The following is a 19,966-nucleotide window of genomic DNA, read 5'->3' on the forward strand; positions in this document are numbered from 1 at the left end:
AGGGGTTAACTGGGAGCCATCTTAGAAGCTGCCCACTGTAACAACTGGTGCTTTCTGAAAATAATGGACTTTAATCCTCTTTCAAATAGAAGGGCTTTTGTTGTTGAGTTCCTGTAAGTCATGTCTAACTCTTTGTGACCCCATGGACTACAGCACGCCAGGCTTCCCTGTCCTTCACTGTCTCCCAGAGTTTGCTCAAACTCATGTTCATTGAGTTGGTGATGGCATCCAACCATCTCATCCTCTTTCGCCCCCTTCTCCTCCTGTTCTCAATCTTTCCCAGCATCAGGGTCTTTTCCAGTGAGTCAGCCCTTAAGAATCAGGTGGCCAAAGGATTGGAGCTTTATTGGAGAAGGGCTTTAAAAGTTACTAAGTTCACCACATCCCTGTCAGAAACCTAATGTAGCTGCTCAGCCAGAGAAGATGAAAACAACGATGACACTGGTGTAAGCCACTCTTAGGAAACAACCTTGTGACCTACTTGTAACTAAGGATTTGGCAAAAGTAGTGTGATGTTACTTCTGCTGCATGCTAAGTCGCTTCAGTGGTGTCCAACTCTATGACCCTATGGACTGTAGCCTGCCAGTCTCCTCTGTCCATGGGATTCTCCAGGCAAGAATACTAGAGTGGGTTGTCATGCCCTCCTCCAGGGGATCTTCCTGATCCAGGGATTTAACCCACGTTTCTTATTGCTATGATAAATCTAAACAGTATATTAAAAAGCAGAGACATTACTTTGCTGACAAAGGTCCATATAGTCAAAGCTATGGTTTTTCCATTAGTCATGTACAGATATGAGAGTTGGACCATAAAGAGGCTGAGCACCAAAGAATTGATGCTTTTGAACTGTGGTGCTGGAGAAGACTCTTGAGAGTCCCTTGGACAGCAGAAGTCAAACCAGTCAATCCTAAAGGAAATTAACCCCGAATATTCATTGGAAGGACTGATGCTGAAGCTCCAATACTTTGGTCACCTGATGTGAACAGCTGACTCATTGGGAAAGACCCTGATTCTGGGAAAGATTGAAGGCAAGAAGAGAAGGGGGCGACAGAGGGATGGGATGGTTGGATGGCATCACTAAGTCAATGGACATGAGTTTCAGCAAAACCTGGGAGATAGTGAAGGACAGGAAAGCCTGGTGTGCTACAGTTCATGGGGTCACAAAGAGTTGGAGACAACTTACGGACTGAACAACAACCGTACTACTATGGAACACTTTTTCTTAGAGTTCCACCCTCTTTTAACATAGAGTTCGGCCTACAGGCTGAAGAAATGCTCTTGGTTACCCCCAGAATTATCAAGTGACATCGTTAAAGTTTTTGTTTTTTCTTTCTTACCTAGCCTAGCCCAACATCTTCATTTCAGGTGTGGAAACTGACTGAGAGAGGAAATAACCTGCTGGTGGCCACACAGCTCAGGATGGTGTTGGGTCCCAGTTAGGTTTTGGTGAACTTAATGTTGGGTTTAGGGCAGGGCCGCCTGCAGTCTGAGAGACCTGAAGCATGGCTGGGGATTAAGAAAACAAGGATGAGAAGTAAGGTCAGGGAAGAAAAGAAGTGGAAGAAGAAAAAAAGGAGAGGGAGAATTCCAAGAAAGAGAAACAGGATAGCAAGAGTGGGGAAGGAGAAAGACTAAAAGCTTATTCACCTCAGGTACCACTGGGGGCTCCATGACCTGCCCATGCAGCTGCTCCAATCCTCTAAGGTTCTGGTGCATCCATGGAAACAACAAACTTTTAGTGCCTTTTAAAAGGCAGCAGAGTGCAGTGGTTTTGGCTGTGGCCTCTGGAGCCAGAATGCCCAGGCTGCAATCCCAGCTCTGCCACTAGCTTTGTGACCTATGCAAGCTCTAATACTTAACCTCTCTTTCCTCATTTTCTAAAATGTGAATGATAACGGGGACACACTGCTTGGGGTGGCCATGGGCTTGGTGAAATTAATAAATGTAAAGTGCTTACTATTCTTACTGTAGTGCAGGGCCCAGGCCAAATTCTCTTATCAGCAAGTGATGGGACAGCCAGGCTTATGTTATTCTCAGCCCTCACCTGGGTTTAAGGATGGAGTAAAGCCTGGGATACAGGATGGGGTGAGGCTTAGGGATGAAATAAGGGGCAGCAGTTAAGGTAAGGAGGTGTATGTATCACTGCAAAAACGGGAGTGATAGTCACTGGGTCGTGCCTGACAGTTTGTCACCCCATGGACTAGCCCCACAGGCTGCTCTGTCCATGGGTCACTGCGAATATGCAGCCAAATCAGAGTGCCTCATGCATTGCCAGACAAACCAAACGGATAGTCTTTTTGCCCACTCAGGCATCCTTCTAATCCTTTCCCTTCATCCTCCCTTCATTTCAGCTCTTTATGTAACAGCTGTTTGGTTCTCCCTGTAGAACTGCAAAGCAGTTGAATAAGCTGGAAATTAAAACTATTCAATATATAATCATTTTATAGTATTACAAGTATTGTGTGTGTGCTCAGTCGTGTCCAACTCTTTGCAACCACATGGACTGTAGCCCACCAGGCTCCTCTGTCCATGAGATTCTCCAGGCAAGAATACTGGAGTGGGTTGCCATTTCCTGCTCCAGGGGATCTTCCCTGACCCAGGGATTGAACCCACATCTCTTGTGTCTCCTGCATTAGCAGGCAAATTCTTTACCACGGTGCCACCTGGGAAGCGCATTACAAGTATTATGCAGTATCAGAATTACTTAGTGTTGCCGTCACCATGGTTCCCATTTTCTCCAGAACTTTTCACCTCTTCTGTCTTTGTTCTTTTTATTTAAGTATGTATTTAGCTGACAGACGTCTGGTCACACAATTGCTTTTCAAATAGAAAAGTATGTATTATGTCATAGACACTGTGCAGTGCTTTAAACTGACCCTAACAATAACCCCGAGTATTAAGTGTTGCTATTCTGTTGTAAACTATACTTGGAGAAACTGTCACTTGCCCGAGATTCCTTCCTGTCTTCATTCCTTCAGCATCCCCCAAGTATCAAACAGAAGGACGTGCAGGACAACCCGGGTCTCAAGGCACTTGCTGAGGTGAGGAGGGAAGTGAAGGGGCTGAAGCCCTTTACATAGGTGGGAATGATGAGACGGTGAGATGAGTTACATGATTGTGGCTCCATTTGTTTGGGTGGGAAATAAGGTCACACAAAAATAAGACAGACAATCCACATTAAGAAGTTCAATTTTGTGGAGTCAGACATGCAAACATGTCACTCAAATGTGACAAGTACTATTACAATGAAACACAGGGATTTGGGAAAGACCTTACAGAGGAGCTAGCAACTGAGCAAGACTCTGAGGGATGAACATGAGTTTTCCAGATGAAAAAAGATGGAAGAATATTCTAGATGGAAGAAATCTCACATCCAGAGACTCAGAGTTATGAAAATTCTTTTCATTGGAGATGGAGAGTGAAGTTAGGGACAGACTGTGAGGAAGTGTGCCGGAAAGACTGGAGTTCACTTTACAGGCAAAAGAGAGCCAGACCAGACTTTTAAGTAAGGGTATCATAGAATCACATTCTTTTTGTTTTTTAAAAAAGAATAATTCAGAGGAGGATTTGGACAATTTGCAGAGAGGTGGGAGGTACCCAAGAGGTGGGGTAAGGACCAGGGCAGGAAGAGTGATGGGACTGAGGGAACAACTCTGAAAAGATCCATTAGCCAGAGACCACAATGTTTCAGGAACAGGAGGTGGCTGGAGGTACGTGGCTGGAGCACCCTTTGGCTGGTGGGAAGAGAGGATGAGTGATGGAGCAGCAGTAGAAAGAAAAGGCTGCTCACTGGCATGCCTGGTGCTGTGGGTTGAAGTGGCAAGTTCACATTGAAGGTAGAGTACAGCAGAGGAGTCATCAGGACCTTGAAGTATGACCCTATGCCTTTTTTATTCCTGAATCCCGCCCCAGCACAGGGCCTGGAGCCTGGGGATGAGGAAAGGGGATGCGGGGTTCCACTAAAGTCTTCTTGAATTAACCGAGAGAAGAAGGCAATAAGGCTCCAGCAGAGGGGAGGGAGGGCTGGCGCCCGCAGTAAATGGTCAAGTGAGGTGACGCCTGGTGGCTGGGAAGAAGCCTAGGGAGGCCAGGCCGCAAACCTGTGAGGAGCTTGAGAGTCAGGCTAGGGATCTCAGAGCGGGCTCCGGAGTCTGAACCTTGCAGCCCGCAGTGTGTTGGCTAAAATACTACTCATTTAGAAAATCGTAACTCTCTTTACCTTGCAAATAATTCTCCATAAATACTCTCAAATCTGAAAAATAGGCGAATGTGAACTAACCCTGTTCTCTGGGACCAGAAGATCCAACTCCCGCCGGGAACAGACAGCTAAAGCTTCCCTCTTTGGAAAGAAGAGGTGCAAAACAAAAAGACGTCAGTTTCAACCATCCCAACTGGTGAGTTTCGAAGAAATTAAATGCTTTAAAAGAAGGTGTAGCCGGGGCAGACCACAGACCTCGCACAGAAACCTAAACCCAGGAGAGTGGTATTTCAAAACCACTCATTATTTTCTGGAACATCTTTTGTAGCCAATTCCAGATCCCAGCTATCTTCGTTCCCGGAACGCTCCCCCCGCCCCCGCCCTCCCCAGGCCCCCACCCTCCCCAGGCCCCCATCCCCACCCCGACAGCCACCACCTCACGCGCTGGCAGGATGACGTGGGTTGGTGATGGCGCGGCCGCTCAGGTGAGGGGCCACCCAGTCCCCGGAGGCGCTGGCGGCCAGAGCCCATTGGCCACAGCAGCAGCTGGGGCGGGAGGGGAGAGGCGGGGGAGACCGGGGGGGAGGGGGAGCGCGAGGTGGGGGCGGATCGCGCAGCGGGCCCCGCGGGCGGAGGGAGAGCGGCGCACGGGGAGGGGCCGGGAGGGCGCATTGGCGGGGGCGCGCGGGCGCCGGGCCAGCCCTGCTTCGCCTGGGTCGCCGGCTGACGCGCGCCGCAGTCGGAGCCTGAGCCGCGCGGGCGCAAGGGACGGCGCAGGGCTGCCGGAGGTACAGCTTCGTCGGAGACTGAAGACACCGGCGCTCGGGGCCGAGGGTGGGCGCGGCGTAAGAAAGTGAGTAGCTCCGTGCGTGGCTGACAGTGACACTCGGTCCCGCTCGCGGGCGACGGCTGTAACGGAGGAGGACGCGGGGGTCGGCCGTGTTGTCAGCGGGACACCGGAATACCAGGGTTTCCTAGAGCCGCGCCAACTCTGCCTGCGGCAGGGCCAACCTGGTCATCAACTCCCCCCTTCTCCTCCGGAGCCGGGTGCGGGCCAGGCTGAGATACAGCGGCGTCGGCGGGCCCCCCATCACCTCCCCAGACTGTGGCCAACTTGTGCATCCGTGCCCCCCCACTTTCCGGGAAGCCCTGTCTGGAGGTGGCTTTGGGGGCCATTGGGCCTGGAGAAACTGCTGGAGCCGGCACTGCGGCTTTCTGGGCAGGAGAGCGGAGGGCACGGGCTGTCACGCCGCAGGGCCGGCAGGGCTGGGAGCGCAGGTGCGGAGCCGGCGCGCTCGGGCGTGTGCGCGTTCCGGCCCCGGCAGACACAGCTGGGCGTGGGCTTTGTTCGGATGCGCTCACACCTGCGCGGATCGCCGGAGTTCAGGGGCGAGCCGACCTCCACTCTCCCCAGCCTGGAGAGAACTTGGGGAACCAAGGATGGGAGACAGGAGAGACACCCGAAAGCAATAGGGTGGGAGGCTTTCCGAAGGCTTTGTCGGCCCTACAGGTGCAGGTCCCCGGGGCCCCGGCGCCTCGCCTGGCCTCTCGGGGCTGGGACTTGTTGGGGCTGGCTCGCCGGGGCTTGAGGCTGACTCAGAAGAGCCCCTTCCCTGCCCAGGCTCCCACCGGTGGGATCTGGCAACAGCTTCGCTCCGGGATGTTGTGTTGAGCTGGCCGTCACCACCGGCTCGGAGCATCCATCTCCCGGCGAGCGCCATCTGTGCAGCGCACCGGCCCCGGCACTGGGCATGTCGTGCGGGTGGGCGCCGCTGCGCGCGAGTCCCCGGCCATACAGCAGCCCAGCCATTCCCTGCCCGCATCTGCCCGTGCGCAGAGGGGGAACCCGGGTGCCGCTGTGCAAGGAGTCATTTCTCCCAGAGCTGGGTACTCTGGGCAGCAAGCACCGCCGGAGGGTTCTCTCTGGACCCGGTGCGAGGGGGTTGGGAGGGGTGGAGAGGGGTCAGGTTGGTAAGCAAGACGCTCCCCTCCCCTCCCGGTCACCTCCCCTCCCGGTCACCTCCCCTCCCGCCCGCCACCCGGACCGCAGCAGCATCTTCTGTCCCCCGCGCTCTCCGGGGGGCCGTCCCTGCGCAGTTGCGAGCGAAGGGGAGGGCGCCTAGCGCTGGCGTGCCTTTCCCACCCAGCCTCTCCTGTCGTTTTCACTCTAGCAGTTCCAGCCAGAGACTGCATCCAGCGCAGAGCAGTCAGTCCTAAGAGCAAAGTGTTCTTTTCCTTCCTGATCCCGCGTGGTTAAGGCGCAGAGGTGCAGCTCTGAGGGATGGGACCTCTCGGGACCTCTCCTTGCCCCAGGCGCTAGCGAGAGGAGATGGAGGAGAGAGTCGTGCGTCGGGAGACAGTTATGCACCAGCAGCTCCCCCTGGGGCTCTCCAGGAAGGAACACAGTAGCCACTGAATACAAACGTATGGAAGGAGGTTGGGCTACTTTGGTTCACACTGTTTTTGCTAACCGTGCCCTGTTATTAAAATATTGTAATAATAGCTTACGAGTAAATGAGACCTGCCAGAAGTACTGAAGTGGATTTAGGCAATTGGATACTTTGATCTTTACGGGTAATGAGAGTCTGAGCGCGCGTCGGAGGTGCGGGGCGCTGTGCATGTTACATGTATCTATCATCTCAATTTTCACAGCAGCCACATGTTAAAAATTAGGAGACTGGAGACAGGTCAAGTAACTTTCCCAAGGCCACATAGCTAGGAAATGAGGAAGCAAGGATTAGCTTTTTGTCCATCCAGGACTGAAAATGTGGCCTTTTGGAAGCTTGTCATCAGTTTAGGGGAAGCCTAAAATCACCCAGTGTTCAAAATCAAGGACATATTGTAAGCCCATTTAATTCTGGCCCCTGCAGACCTCCTAGTAGCAGTCAATATTGTAATTCAGTGAATTGTACTGTGAAATAGCCTTTTTTACTGCACTGTATTGCCCCTCAATTCCTTTACATGTTCCTTTATTTCTGTTAGCTTTTAAGTACTTGGCTGTTAACCCACAGTACAACCAGTTACAGTCACTGGACTGTTCTTAGTGACTATGACCCCTTGCGATTCCAGAGAGGCTGAGAGGTTCCTGGCACATCAGAATTTTTAAGAAAACTTGAAGAAAAGGCAAACGTTTCCATTTGGCATACATACATTTCGATTTCAGGTCCCCAGCCTTGAATCTTTTGACTGTGGCAGTTTTCCTCCTCAAATTGGGTGTTGATTTTGAATAAGACCCTAGTGTAGAATCTTAGGAAAGCGTTAGCTATCCTAAGTGTATGACTGGGGCACATTTATAAAGATGCTCCTTGTTGACTGAAAGAAACAAGAATTTGAAGGAAAGTGAAATCAGTTCTTCCTGGAATAGCTTTTAGGATGATTGTAATTGACTGACCAATTGGAAAAATGAATTCATTTTGCTTTCTTAATCCTACTGACTCATGGTCTTTTTTTCAATTTGCCTTTTACTTTGTTACAGGAAAGTTGCTAAACATTTCAGGCAATTCAGGAATTTCAGAGCTGTAAGGAAACACTGTTCCTTAACCTTTGGGTTTCCAAATGAATACAGTGGGGCTCAGAGAGGTCACCCAGCCGATTAACATAGGGTAGTGGTGAGGTCTTTGGGCTGTAGGCCAGTCTACTTACAACGCAGCAGGGACAGTAAATGAAAAGCAAAGTCATCTTCGGAAATGGTACTTCCGGTGAGGCTGATGTGAGAATGCGTTGGGTGTGAGTGCTTCAGGAGGGTGAGAGGGTGCTAAGAATGTGTACACTTGGACTGTAGAAAATTTCCTTAAGAATATTTCAAATAATTCTTTCATGTAGGATAGTTTTCCTTGTATGATCAGTTAAATAGAAATAGAACCTGTGGATATGATGTAGTGTATGTACAAGGGAGCTATTTAATGGCCCCCCTCATGAAGCTTTTCTGGTAAAGAGATACTTTCATTCATTCATTCATTTATTCACATTTACTGAGTGTGTGGCCTGCTGTCCTAAGCCCTGGGGATGCAGTGTTGAGTAAAGCAGAGCTCCTGCCCTCAGGGAGACTAATACTGGTTTTTATCATTTATGGCTACAGACTTACACAGATTCTTTTCCCATGTATCATAATATACAGTTGATAAACTTGCATAGACTGAATACACGGTGTAACTGTGTTCAAATCAAGCAACAGACCTTTATGAAGGTCCAAGAAAGCCCTCTTGTGGCTCCTACCGGTCATTACGTTCCCCTAAGGGTAACCTCCAAGACACCAGGCTTTTAATTCCTGATTGTCTCACCATGAGATCATAAGGTCTTTGTCTTAGTTAGCTTGGGCTGCTGTACAAAGCACATAGATTGCGCAGCTCATAAACATTCATGCTCTTATAGATGTTCTAGAGTCTAGAAGTCCGAGACCAGAGTGTCAGCCTGGGTTCTGGTCAGAGCTGTTTTCCTGGCTGGCAGATGGCTCCCTGTGTGCGAATATACCCTTTCCTCAGACTGCACCTATGAAGAGTTCCCTCTCTTCCTCTCCTATAAGGCCGTGGAACCTATTGAGTTAGGACCCCACCCATATAATCTCATTTCACCTTGTGGCTTAGTCTCTTAAGTCGTGTCCAACTCTTTGCAACCCCGTGGACTGTAGCCCACCAGGCTCCTCTGTCCATGGGATTTTCCAGGCAAGAATACTGGAGTAGGTTGTCATTTTCTTCTCTAGGAGAACTTCCAGACCCAGGGATTGAACTTGGGTCTCCTGTGCTGTAAGTAATCCCCTGTATCGCAGGAGGATTCTTTACCAACTGAGCCACCAAAGAAGCCCCATTTTACCTTAATGACCTCCTAAAAGTGCCCTGTCTCCAAATACAGTCACATTGAGCATCAGGGCTTCAACAGATGGCTTTGGGGGCCAACAGTTCTGTCCATAACGTCAATTTGCTGCCTCTGCCAGCCGCCTTTGGAGTCTCATCCTCATTTCCAAAGAACATTTCCCATCTGAGAAGCATGGTAACCCATAGCAGATTCAACTAGAATATGGAGCTCCTTGGGTATTCTTTTATAGGACATTTTGTCTGTTTGTATCCAAAGACTGCTTGAGGTCAGGCTTCAAGTACTAGTGTGTGTTTGTTAGTCGCTCAGTCATGTCAGACTCTGTGCAACCCCATGGACTGTAGCCCGCCAGGCTTCTCTGTCCATGGGGATTCTCCAGGCAAGAATACTGGAGTGGGTTGCCATTCCCTTCTCCAGGGGATCTTCCCAATTCAGGGACTGAACATGGGTCTCCTGCATTGCAGATTCTTTACTCTCTGAATCACCAGGGCTGAGATGGTTTGGAATGATTGGAATTTACAAAATACATTTAGAAGCACCTTTGCTTTTATGTTTCATGTTTCCCCCACCTCAAGGAACCCAGAACTTTCCTTCCAGGTGAGGACCTAGGAGAAGGCAGGTCTCTGCTAGCTTCCGGAGATGCTAGGGGCAAGAATCCAGTGGCACATTTTATTTAACCTTTGTCCACCCAGAAAAATGAAAAGCCCCTTTAGTTTGAAAGAGTCTTTATTGGCATCAAAGGCTAAAGTTTCTAAGAACAAGAAAATGTGCCACAAGGAACTGATGAATGTTGATTTCCCCTCTCAAAATATGAAGGAGAGGGTGGCATGGAGAAAATATGGGAATGGCTCTGCCTCCAGTTTTAGCAACGCTAACATGTTCAATGTCAGGTTGTCTTTAGATGGGGGGAGCAAATGCAAGATATTTGTAGAAAACGTGAATTTATTTGCTGTTACTTTTTTATTGTGGTGTTTATATATATTTAACATAAAATCTACTGTTTTAACCATTTTTAACTGTGGGGGCTTAGTGGCATCAGTTAGTTCACATTGCTGTGCAGCCATCTGTGCTGTGATGTGCTAAGTCACTTCATTCGTGTCCGACTCTTTGCGACCCCATGGACTGTAGCCCGCCAGGCTCCTCTGTCCATGGAATTCTCCAGGCAAGAATACTGGAGGGCTTACCATGCCTTCCTCCAGAGGATCTTCCCTACCCAGGGATCGAACCTGTGTCTCTTACGTCTCCTGCATTCGCAGGCGGGTTCTTTACCACTAGCACCATCACCCCTGTCCATCCCCAGAACTTTTCTCGTCTTCCCAAACTGAAACTCTTTGTCCATTAAAACAGTAACTCCCCGTGCCCCCTGCCAGCTCTTGTTGAATATCATTCTACTATCTGTCTTTGCATTGGACACCCTGATTACCTCATGAGTGGAATCATACAGTATCTGTATTTTTCTACTGGCTTAAGTCACTTAGCATAATGTCTTCAAGGCTCATTCATGTGTCAGAATTTCCTACCTTTTTAAAAACTGAATAATATTCCATTGTATGTACATACGGTGTTTTTTTAAATACATCTGTCAATGCATTAGGCTGCTTGCATGTTTTGGCTATTGTAAATAATACTGCCTTGAACATGGGTGTATAGATCTATCTTTTTGAATCACTGCCTTCATTTCTTTTGGGTATATACCCAGAAGTAAGATTGCTCAGTCGTGTGGTAGTTCTACTTTAATGTTTTGCAGAACCACTGTTTTCCATGGCAGCTGTTTTACATTTTACATTTCCAGGAGCAGTGCATAAGAGTTCAGTATTTCTGCATCTTCACTGACACATACATTCTCTTTTGTTGATATTAGCCAGCCTCATGGGTGTAAAGAACTATAACTGTTACTTTTGAAAGGCATAAGTTAATATGACATGTATTATGAATAAGCTACTCAGTGTTTTATAACTTAATGGTTTATTGTTTACCAATAAGGAAATGTGTGGTTCCTTCCAAGTGTTAATTGAGCCTATACTTTGTGCAGAGCACGAAATGGATGCTGTGGGATTTGTGTCTTAGTCCAGGAGAAACCAGCCTTGGAGACACACATTTATGTGATTTTTTAAAAAAACTGTTGAATTAGAGTATTATATGTCTATAGTTCTCTTGTTCTAAGTGATTTTGCTCTGAGGTTAGATTCCATGTTGGGCTTCCCCTGTGGCTCAGCTGGAAAAGAATCCACCTGCAATGCAGGAGACCTGGGTTCGATCCCTGGGTTGGAAAGACCCCCTGGAGAAGGGAAAGACTACCCACTCCAGTGTTCTGGCCTGGAGAATTCCATGGAGTTTCAAAGAGAGCAACTTTCCCTTAGATTCCATATTAGTATGCTTTTATTTTATTAAAAAATTTGACACCATTATTGTAACCCAGATGAAGAGCACATTTGCCTCATATCTGGAAACAGAAAGACAGTATGCTGACTGTTTAGGGATGTGCCTGAGTTGTCAATTACAAGTCTGTATTAGGCATTTCTCCCCACCACAGAATGTTCAAAGGTGACAGTAAACTCACCACCCAATTATAATTGCATAGCTGAGCTAATAAGGAAGATGTGGTGTCAGTGTCATTGACCTATTTTATTGGCCTACAAGCTTGAAATTTCAAATGAGAAAAGGTTAATTTTTAAAAGTCTTATACAGGGTTTCCCTCAAGTGACTGAAAATCTAGTGAATGTAAGAAGTACCAGGCAAAAACAGAAATATAAATCAGTGGAACAAAATGGAAAGCCCAGAGATGAATCCATGCACCTATGGGCACCTTATCTTTGACAAAGGAGGCAAAAATATACAGTGGAGAAAGACAATTTCTTGAATGAGTGGTGCTGGGTAAACTGGTCAACCACCTGTAAAAGAATGAAACTAGAACACTTTCTAACACCATACACAAAAATAAACTCAAAATGGATTAAAGATCGAAATGTAAGAACAGAAACTATAAAATTCCTAGAGGAAAAACATAGGCAGAACACTCTCTGACATAAATCACAGCAAGATCCTCTATGACCCAGCTCCCAGAGTAATGGAAATAAAAGCAAAAATAAACAAATGGGACCTAATTAAACTTAAAAGCTTTTGCACAATGAAGGAAACTATAAGCAAAGTGAAAAGACAGCCTTCAGAATGGGAGAAAATAATAACAAATGAAGCAACTGACAATTAATCTCAGAAATATACAGACAGCTCATGCAGCTCAATACCAGAAAAATAAACTACCCAATCAAAAAATGGGCCAAAGACCTAAATAGACATTTCTACAAAAAAGACATACAGATGGCTAACAAACACATGAAAAGATGCTCAACATCACTCGTTATCAGAGAAATGCAAATCAAAACCACAATAAGGTACCATCTCACGCCGGTCAGGATGGCTGCCATCAACAAGTCTACAAACAATAAATGCTGGAGAAGGTGTGGAGAAAAGGGAACCCTCATACACTGTTGGTGGGTATGCGAACTAGTACAGCCACTATGGAGAACAGTGTGGAGATTCCTTAACAAATTGGAAATAGAACTGCCATACGACCCAGCAATCCCACTGCTGGGCGTACACACCAAGGAAACCAGAATTGAAAGAGACACATGTACCCTGATGTTCATTGCAGCACTGTTTACAATAGCCAGGACCTGGAAGCAACCTAGATGTCCACTGGCTGACTAATGGATAAGGAAGCTGTGATACACATACACCGTGGAATATTACTCAGCTATTAAAAAGAATGCATTTGAGTTGGTTCTAATGAGGTGGATGAAACTGGAGCCTATTATACAGAGTGAAGTAAGTCAGAAAGAAAAATACCAATACAGTATATTAACATATATATATGGAATTTAGAAAGATGGTAACGATGACCTTATATACAAGACAGCAAAGGAGACACAGATATAAAAAACAGACTTTTGGACTCTGTGGGAGAAGGCCAGGGTGGGATGATTTGAGAGAATAACATTGAAACATGTACATTAACATCTGTGAAATAGATGACCAGTCCAAGTTCGATGCATGAAGCAGGGCACTCAAAGCTGGTGCACTGGGACAACCCAGAGGGATGGGATGGGGAGGGAGGTGGGAGCGGGTTTGGGATGGGGGGACATAGGTATACCCGTGGCTGATTCATGTCAATATATGGCAAAAACCAGTACAAAGCTATAAAATAATTAGCCTCCAATTAAAATAAATTAATTAATTTAAGAAAAGAAGTGCCAGTGATAAAGGGAATAAACCTACAAATTCTTATCTACTCCACATACTGTTCAAATGGCTTATTCTGTTTAAAAACAGGAATGACAAACAAACCTTGCCCTGTCTTAATTGTTTCCTGGTTATCTTCCATATTGTTCCCTGCTAAAGCGTTGTTTAATTCACATGAAAGTGAAAGGACACATTACTATCCAGTGAAAATGATACTTAAAACTTTCTTCTTGGGACTTCCCAGGTGGTCCAGTGATTAAGAATCTGCCTTTTAATGCAGAGGATGCAGGTTTGATCCCTAGTCTGGAAACTAAGATCCCACATACTGTGGGACAGCTAAGCCCATGTGCTTCAACTAAGACCCAATGCCGCCAAATAAATAAATGAAAATAAAAAAATAAAATAAGAATTAAAAAGATTCTTCTTATTAAATGATGATAGGAAGGGCTGGAAAGAATATTTTGAGTATACATCCATATTCATACGTGTATTTGAATTTTCTGATGTGCATGGCGTATTGGTTTAAAGTCCTCTGGAATCAAGAAAATAGATTCCCAAGGCCATCTGAGGGAATCCTGTAGGAGGTCTTCAACTGTGTAATATGCAGTGAATTTGATTTATCTTTCTCAAGTGGGCTGAGAGCATTCAAAAAATTCAGTAGATGTATTCGACGCGGACTGATCGTTTCTCCAAATTTCAACTTTAAAGCTAATTTCATGCCACTTTTCAGTGCCCCTGGCATTTGAATGGTGTGATTTACAGCATACATTTTGGACGAACATTCCAAACTCCTGTTAAACACCCTTAACAGATTCTCTCTCAAGGGAAAGGGAAGGGGAAATGTAGTAATCTTCCATTCATTATGCCTTTAAGGTAAAAATGGACTGTCGAAAGTGTTTCGTCCTGGAGCTTTTGGGTCTTTGAGGAGGGATGGCTGGAGCTGGTGCGCCGCTGCCTTCCAGAGCCCTGTGCGGCTTTTCAGTCCCTCACCTCAATAGGGAGCTGAAAGGACAGAAGTGAACAAAGGAGGTCTGTTTTGCCTGCCCCACTTGCTGGGCTGTTGTCTTGGCCCTTTTCAGCGAAGGAGGGGCGGGGGGAGCTGGGTCAAAGTTGAAGAACACTGAAAAGGAATTCAAGCTTCATGTTGAAGTTTGAATTATAGCTTCAGTTAGAGTGCCGAGTAGATTAGTTTGAATTGAAATTTTTGAATCTGGGGAAGCTTAAGTGACAGATGGTGCTGGAACCACATCCAGAGAGCTAGATGTTGAGTGCTGAAGCTAGGCACTCGGTAAACATCTAGTTAACTGACAAAAGTTTTCAAACTGTAGGAAGTTCAGTTCGATGTTGTGCACCCCATTAACACGCTGGGCCGCGTGAATTAGGGGAGGCCCCTGCGTCTGGCATACACTCAGATGCACTGGTCCTCCACTAATTGCATTGCAAATACTCTGGCTGTCCTGCCCCTTCCCCGCTAGGCTCCAGCGAAATAAACACAGAAATGCCCAATCAGCGTCCCTTGTAAAATCTCATTACAGTGTTTTGGTATTGATTGTTGTGGTATATGACAAGATAAATCGGGCCTAAATATTGACTATTCAGTGCTGTTTCCTATATGAGTGTATTTATGCAGAGTGATTTCAGCTTTCTGCTTCTTGTAGGAGTCCATCACCATTATAGGTTCTATTGAAGTTTTTAACACAGTACGTGGTTTCCTCATTCAGTTTGGTCAGGAGCATCTGATTTAGAATATTTCTGAAGGAGAAGTCAGCTGTGTATATAACTGGAATAATCATATAGCTACTGGAAAGTCAGGGTTATTGAAATAATTTGTGGGTAATTTGTGATTTTTAAAATGTTTTATTTTATATTATAGTTCATTCATAATGTGTTAGTTTCAGGTGTACAGCAAAATAATTCAATTATACATATACATGTATCTATTCTTTTCCAAATTATTTTCCCATTTAGGCTGTTACAGAGTACTGAGCACAGAGTTCCTGTGACCATTTAAATGACTTGATGATATAGTTTTGTTCTGATGGTTAGTAGCATGATAGTGAAAAGCCTTTTTATATACATTTAATACATTCAAATGAAGAGTTCTGCTGTTAGCAGAATAATGATGAAATGATGGTAATATGAACAAAACAGTAAAATAAAAATTTAGAGATAATTAATAGTGTAATATAAACAAAAGTGAATTGACTTCAGATTTGATTATATAACTTAAACCACATGTTGTATTTTACATAAATCATGATATATACTTTGTATGTCTCATATTAAAAGATTTTAAGGTAACTTGCATTTTCATAGTTGGGATAGGGTTTAAAAGCTCCATGGCTCTGTATGTGTTTCTAGTAAGAGTTACCGTGGTACAAAATCGTACTGGAAGGTATAATACATTAAGGGCTTATTGCTGTCCCCAAACTCTGAGGGCACTCATTAAACACCAGGGAAGGTGGGAATTTGCGGTCAGGTTTATTTGCTTGGACTGGGATTGGAAGAGTCGAGATTAGTGAGTATGAAGGATTCAAATGGAAGGAAGGCTCAGGTGAGAATTGTGACATCCCAGAGAAGTCTCCTCTGGCAGAAGGAGCGAGAGACATTTTAGGTAATGAGGAGAGAATGAAAGAGTGATCGAAAGAGAATAACTTATTCATAAAATCTGAAAAGGAGAAAGGAGAATAAAAATGTTTGTGTCAATTGCTTGGCTAATGGAGACTAATCTCCATAGCATCCAATACCAAATATATTTATAATTTTTAAATTTAAATATAGTTGATTTACAGTGTTGTGTTAGTTTCAGGTATGTAGCAAAACGATTCGTATATATATATATATATATTTTTTATATTCTTTTCCATTATAGATTATTACAAGATATCGAGTTTGATTCCCGATGCTATACATTAGGTCCTTGCTCTTTGCCTGTTTTATACATAGTGGTGTTATATGTTGATCCCAAACTCTTGATTTATCCATCCCCTCCTTTCTAAATATTTTAAAAAGATTTTATTTTGGCACTTTAGGTCACTGAAGTAACTTGACATTAGAAAATAGAAATAATTCATAGGTCACTCTGAAAAAAAAAACTGATAGTACATTATTTATTTTGGGGAAAAAAGACATTGAACAGAATTCACCAGGAGTCAAAAGGTTAGTTCTTTCAGCATAACACAGTTAAATTCTTCGTGAGATCATCTCTTCTCTCCAGCTTTTTGTTCCTCTATATACAGATGGCTCCAGCTAGAGAAAATTAGATATATGAAAATGGGAACTTGCCAAGCATATTTGGGGTGATTATTAAGGTTAAAGAAGATTTTTCACTTTGCATAAGGATGATATGATGAGTGTGTGTGTGTGAGTGTGTGTGTGTGTGTGCGTGTGTGTGCACACACTAGTCACTCAGTCCTGTCCAACTCTGTGTGACCCCATGGACTGTAGCCTGCTAGGCCCCTTTATCCAGGGGATTCTCCAGGCAAGAATACTGGAGTGCATTTGCTCCTATCAAAGTTGAATTCACAAATAGTTTTTCAAGACTATCTAAAAAGTAGATGAATAAAGAACATGATAGATATTAATACCAAGTGGAACTCAAGCAAATAAGGCTAAATAAAAATCAGTGAAGAGGTAGACAGGTGGTAGGTGAGGGGAACTGCCTTGATTGTATGAGAATATTTGATATTTGCTCTTGATAACATTGAGAGGCCCAATTCTTTCATGAAAAAGGAAAGCTGATAACAAAATTGTCATCCAGATAACCCAGGCATTTTTGGCTTTGCTCATAATAGAATTCTGTCAGCCTTACCCAGTCTTCTACGCATGGAAGCCCAGTGTTCTGTTCCATGAGGAACCTCAGCTGCATTTCTCATGCATGGTAATGTGTATGCACAAGTCCCCATGTTTGATGAATGAACGAATGTATGAATAAATAACTGAATCCATGAATGTTGCAAAATGTCAAGTGGATCTTTGGTTGGAGAAAATTCAAGGGATTTTGTCCCCCACCCTGTTTCAGGACATAAACAATGAAGTCTAGACCGTGGAAAATCCCGCATTCATAATTTCATGCCTGGATTCTGTATGATTATAATTTGTTTCCTGGATCTCAATTAAACAGTTGAGCAGGCAGGTGAAATCACTCCATCCAGAAGGGTGCCATTTTTGAAATTGCCACTGTGGAGCCCTAAATGACATCCTTGTGACCCAAAGAGTTCCTCTGTAATTTTCTGCCTTTTCTGGCAGCTGGCAATTCCAGATTTGCACAGGGCTTTCCTTCCCTTCACTGTCTGAAGCTGGTGCTCGCCACTTCTCTCCAGAGGTCTCTGGGTGGCTGCACATTGATTGAGCTGAGGCACTTTTTGAGATTGATTTTCACCCTCTGAGCTGGAAGAAATCAGAAGTGAGGCATACAGTACTGAAATGCAAAGTGGAAAAAGGCTAGTGTGGGAAACAGATCAGGAGAGCTCAGGCTGAAGCTTTAAAAATAGAACTTTCTCCTTTGGGGTTGGCTGTTGAGTACTCCTATCTGTACTTTCCTTTATATTCCAACTCAATAAGATGTGAGTTGAGTTACAGCATGGTCTTTCCCAACTAGTTAGTGGGTTTTAGTGAGTGTTTATTGCAGAATTATTCGTAATAGCCAAGAAATGGAAACTACCTGTCCATCAACAATTGAATGGATAAAGAAATTGTGGTATCAATATATATACACGTGGAATATTGTTCAGCCATAAAGGAAATCCTGCCATTTGTGATAGCATAGATGAATCTGAAGGACATTATGCTAAGTGAAATAATCCAGATGGAGAAAGACAGATACTGCATGATATGACTTATATGTAGAATCTTTTAAAAAAAAGAGTCAGACTCAGAGTAGAAAAGTGGTTTCCAGGGGCTGGGGGTGGGGATATAGGGAGAGATTAATGCAAGGGAACAGCCTTTCAGCTGAAAGACAAATAGAATCTGAGGATCTAATGTATAACATGCTAACTGTAGTTGATAATACTGCATTGTTTCTAAGAGAATAGAAGGTATATGCTCTCACACACAAAGGAAATATGTGAGGTGATAGGTATGTTAATTACCTAGATGAGGGAAATCCTTTCATGATATATACATGTATCAAATGACCACAATGCACACTTAAATATTTCACAATTTTATTTGTCAGTTATACCTCAGTAAAGCTGAAAAACAGTAGTCCTCATTGAGCTGAAGTGGGAGCTTTAGAAATGGGAACATGTTCTAGGTCAAGGATGTACCCCAGATTCATGTGCTGAAGGCCTGACTCTTAGTGTCTCAGAATGTGACCTTATTTGAAGATGGGGTCGTTACAGTTAAAATGAGGTCATTAGAGTGAGTCCTAATTCAATGAGTAGTGTCTTTATAAGAAGAGGAAGTTTGGAGGCAGGCACAGTGGGAGAAAGCTTTGTAGAGATGAAGTCAGAGATCCTACAAGCAGAGGAATACCAGAAATTGCAGCAAAGCACCAGAAGCCAGGTGGGTGCATGGAACATACTCTTTTCCACAGCCGTCAGAAAGAGTCAACCTTGCTGCCACCTTGATCTTGAATTTCTAGCCTTCAGAACTGTGAGACCGTAGATATCTGTCATTTAAGCCACCCAGCCTGTGACTCCGTGACACAGCCCTAGGAAACCAGTACAGAATGTGATAATACAGTCACCTGTTTCTAAGTCTATCCCTTACAAATAAGAAAGGGCGAAAATATAGCCCCTTCCCATGTCTATGTCCATATCTATATCTATCAGCGTCTGCTTCGTATACCAAAGAGCTGTTGTTCAGTTGCTCAGGTGTGTCCACTCTTTGGGACCCCGTGGACTGCAGCACACCAGGTTTCCCTGTCCATCTCCAACTCCTGGAGCTTGCTCAAACTCATGTCCATTGAGTTGATGATGCCATCCAACCATCTCATCCTCTGTCATCCCCTTCTCCTCCTGCCTTCAATCTTTCCCAGCATCAGGGTCTTTTCCAAAGAGTCAGCTCTTTGCATCAGGTGGCCAGAATATTGGATCTTCAGCTTCAGCATCATTCCAATGAATATTCAGGGTTGTTTTCCTTTAGGATTGACTGATTTGACCTCCTTGTGCTGTCCAAGGGACTCTCAAGAATCTTCTCCAACACCACAGTTCGAAAGCATCAGTACCAAGGAGTATGTGTATAGAAAGCACAGGAATACTGGGAATGGTGAGAGTATTCATTTGATTCACTGGACAAATGTGAAGTTGGTGGTTTAATCAGTGGATTACTCTTTTTTGAGTGTAATCAGGTTGACTCCAACTTGGCTGCTTTTCTTGTGTAAATTGTCATCTCTTGAAAACTTCAGGGGGCTTATTTTGTGGAAATCTCTGCAGGTACCCTGGCTGCTCCTTGCCAATTGGGACGAATCTCTTGACTTGAAAAACAGTGTGGTGGCTGACATTTCCTGCTACTGAGGAAAACAAAGGTGTGACTGAGGTGCCAATCTGCCTCAGTGGGCATGCTGCTTCAGCAGGACAGGGTGAAGAGTGGCCCTGTGGAGAACTCTCCAGCTAACTATCATTAGGCAGCACGTCTGTCTAATTGAGGAAGCAGGATGGCCAAGCACTTTTAATCAACTTGAATATTAGTTGGAATGAATTGGCAATTTGGAAGCCATTTAAGCTGATCCTTAATGATGTCTGTCCACTTGCTGTGAATTCTTCACTTTCACCAGTGC

At 44.8% G+C, this 19,966-nt stretch overlaps 1 protein-coding gene across 5 annotated transcripts in view; it reads left to right on the top strand.

Annotated features, from left to right (window-relative positions):
* Positions 1-4,915: 4,915 nt before the first annotated feature.
* The window catches only part of NRCAM (neuronal cell adhesion molecule), a 320,887-nt gene continuing 305,836 nt past the window's right edge, over positions 4,916-19,966 (top strand). For all 5 annotated transcript variants that reach the window (XM_070369605.1, XM_070369599.1, XM_070369603.1 and 2 more), the window contains exon 1: positions 4,916-5,051. The gene's annotated coding sequence lies outside the window, so the exon portion shown is untranslated. The remainder of the gene's footprint in view (positions 5,052-19,966) is intronic.

Source organism: Bos mutus, chromosome 4, assembly GCF_027580195.1.
Source record: "Bos mutus isolate GX-2022 chromosome 4, NWIPB_WYAK_1.1, whole genome shotgun sequence".
Lineage (NCBI taxonomy): Eukaryota > Metazoa > Chordata > Mammalia > Artiodactyla > Bovidae > Bos > Bos mutus.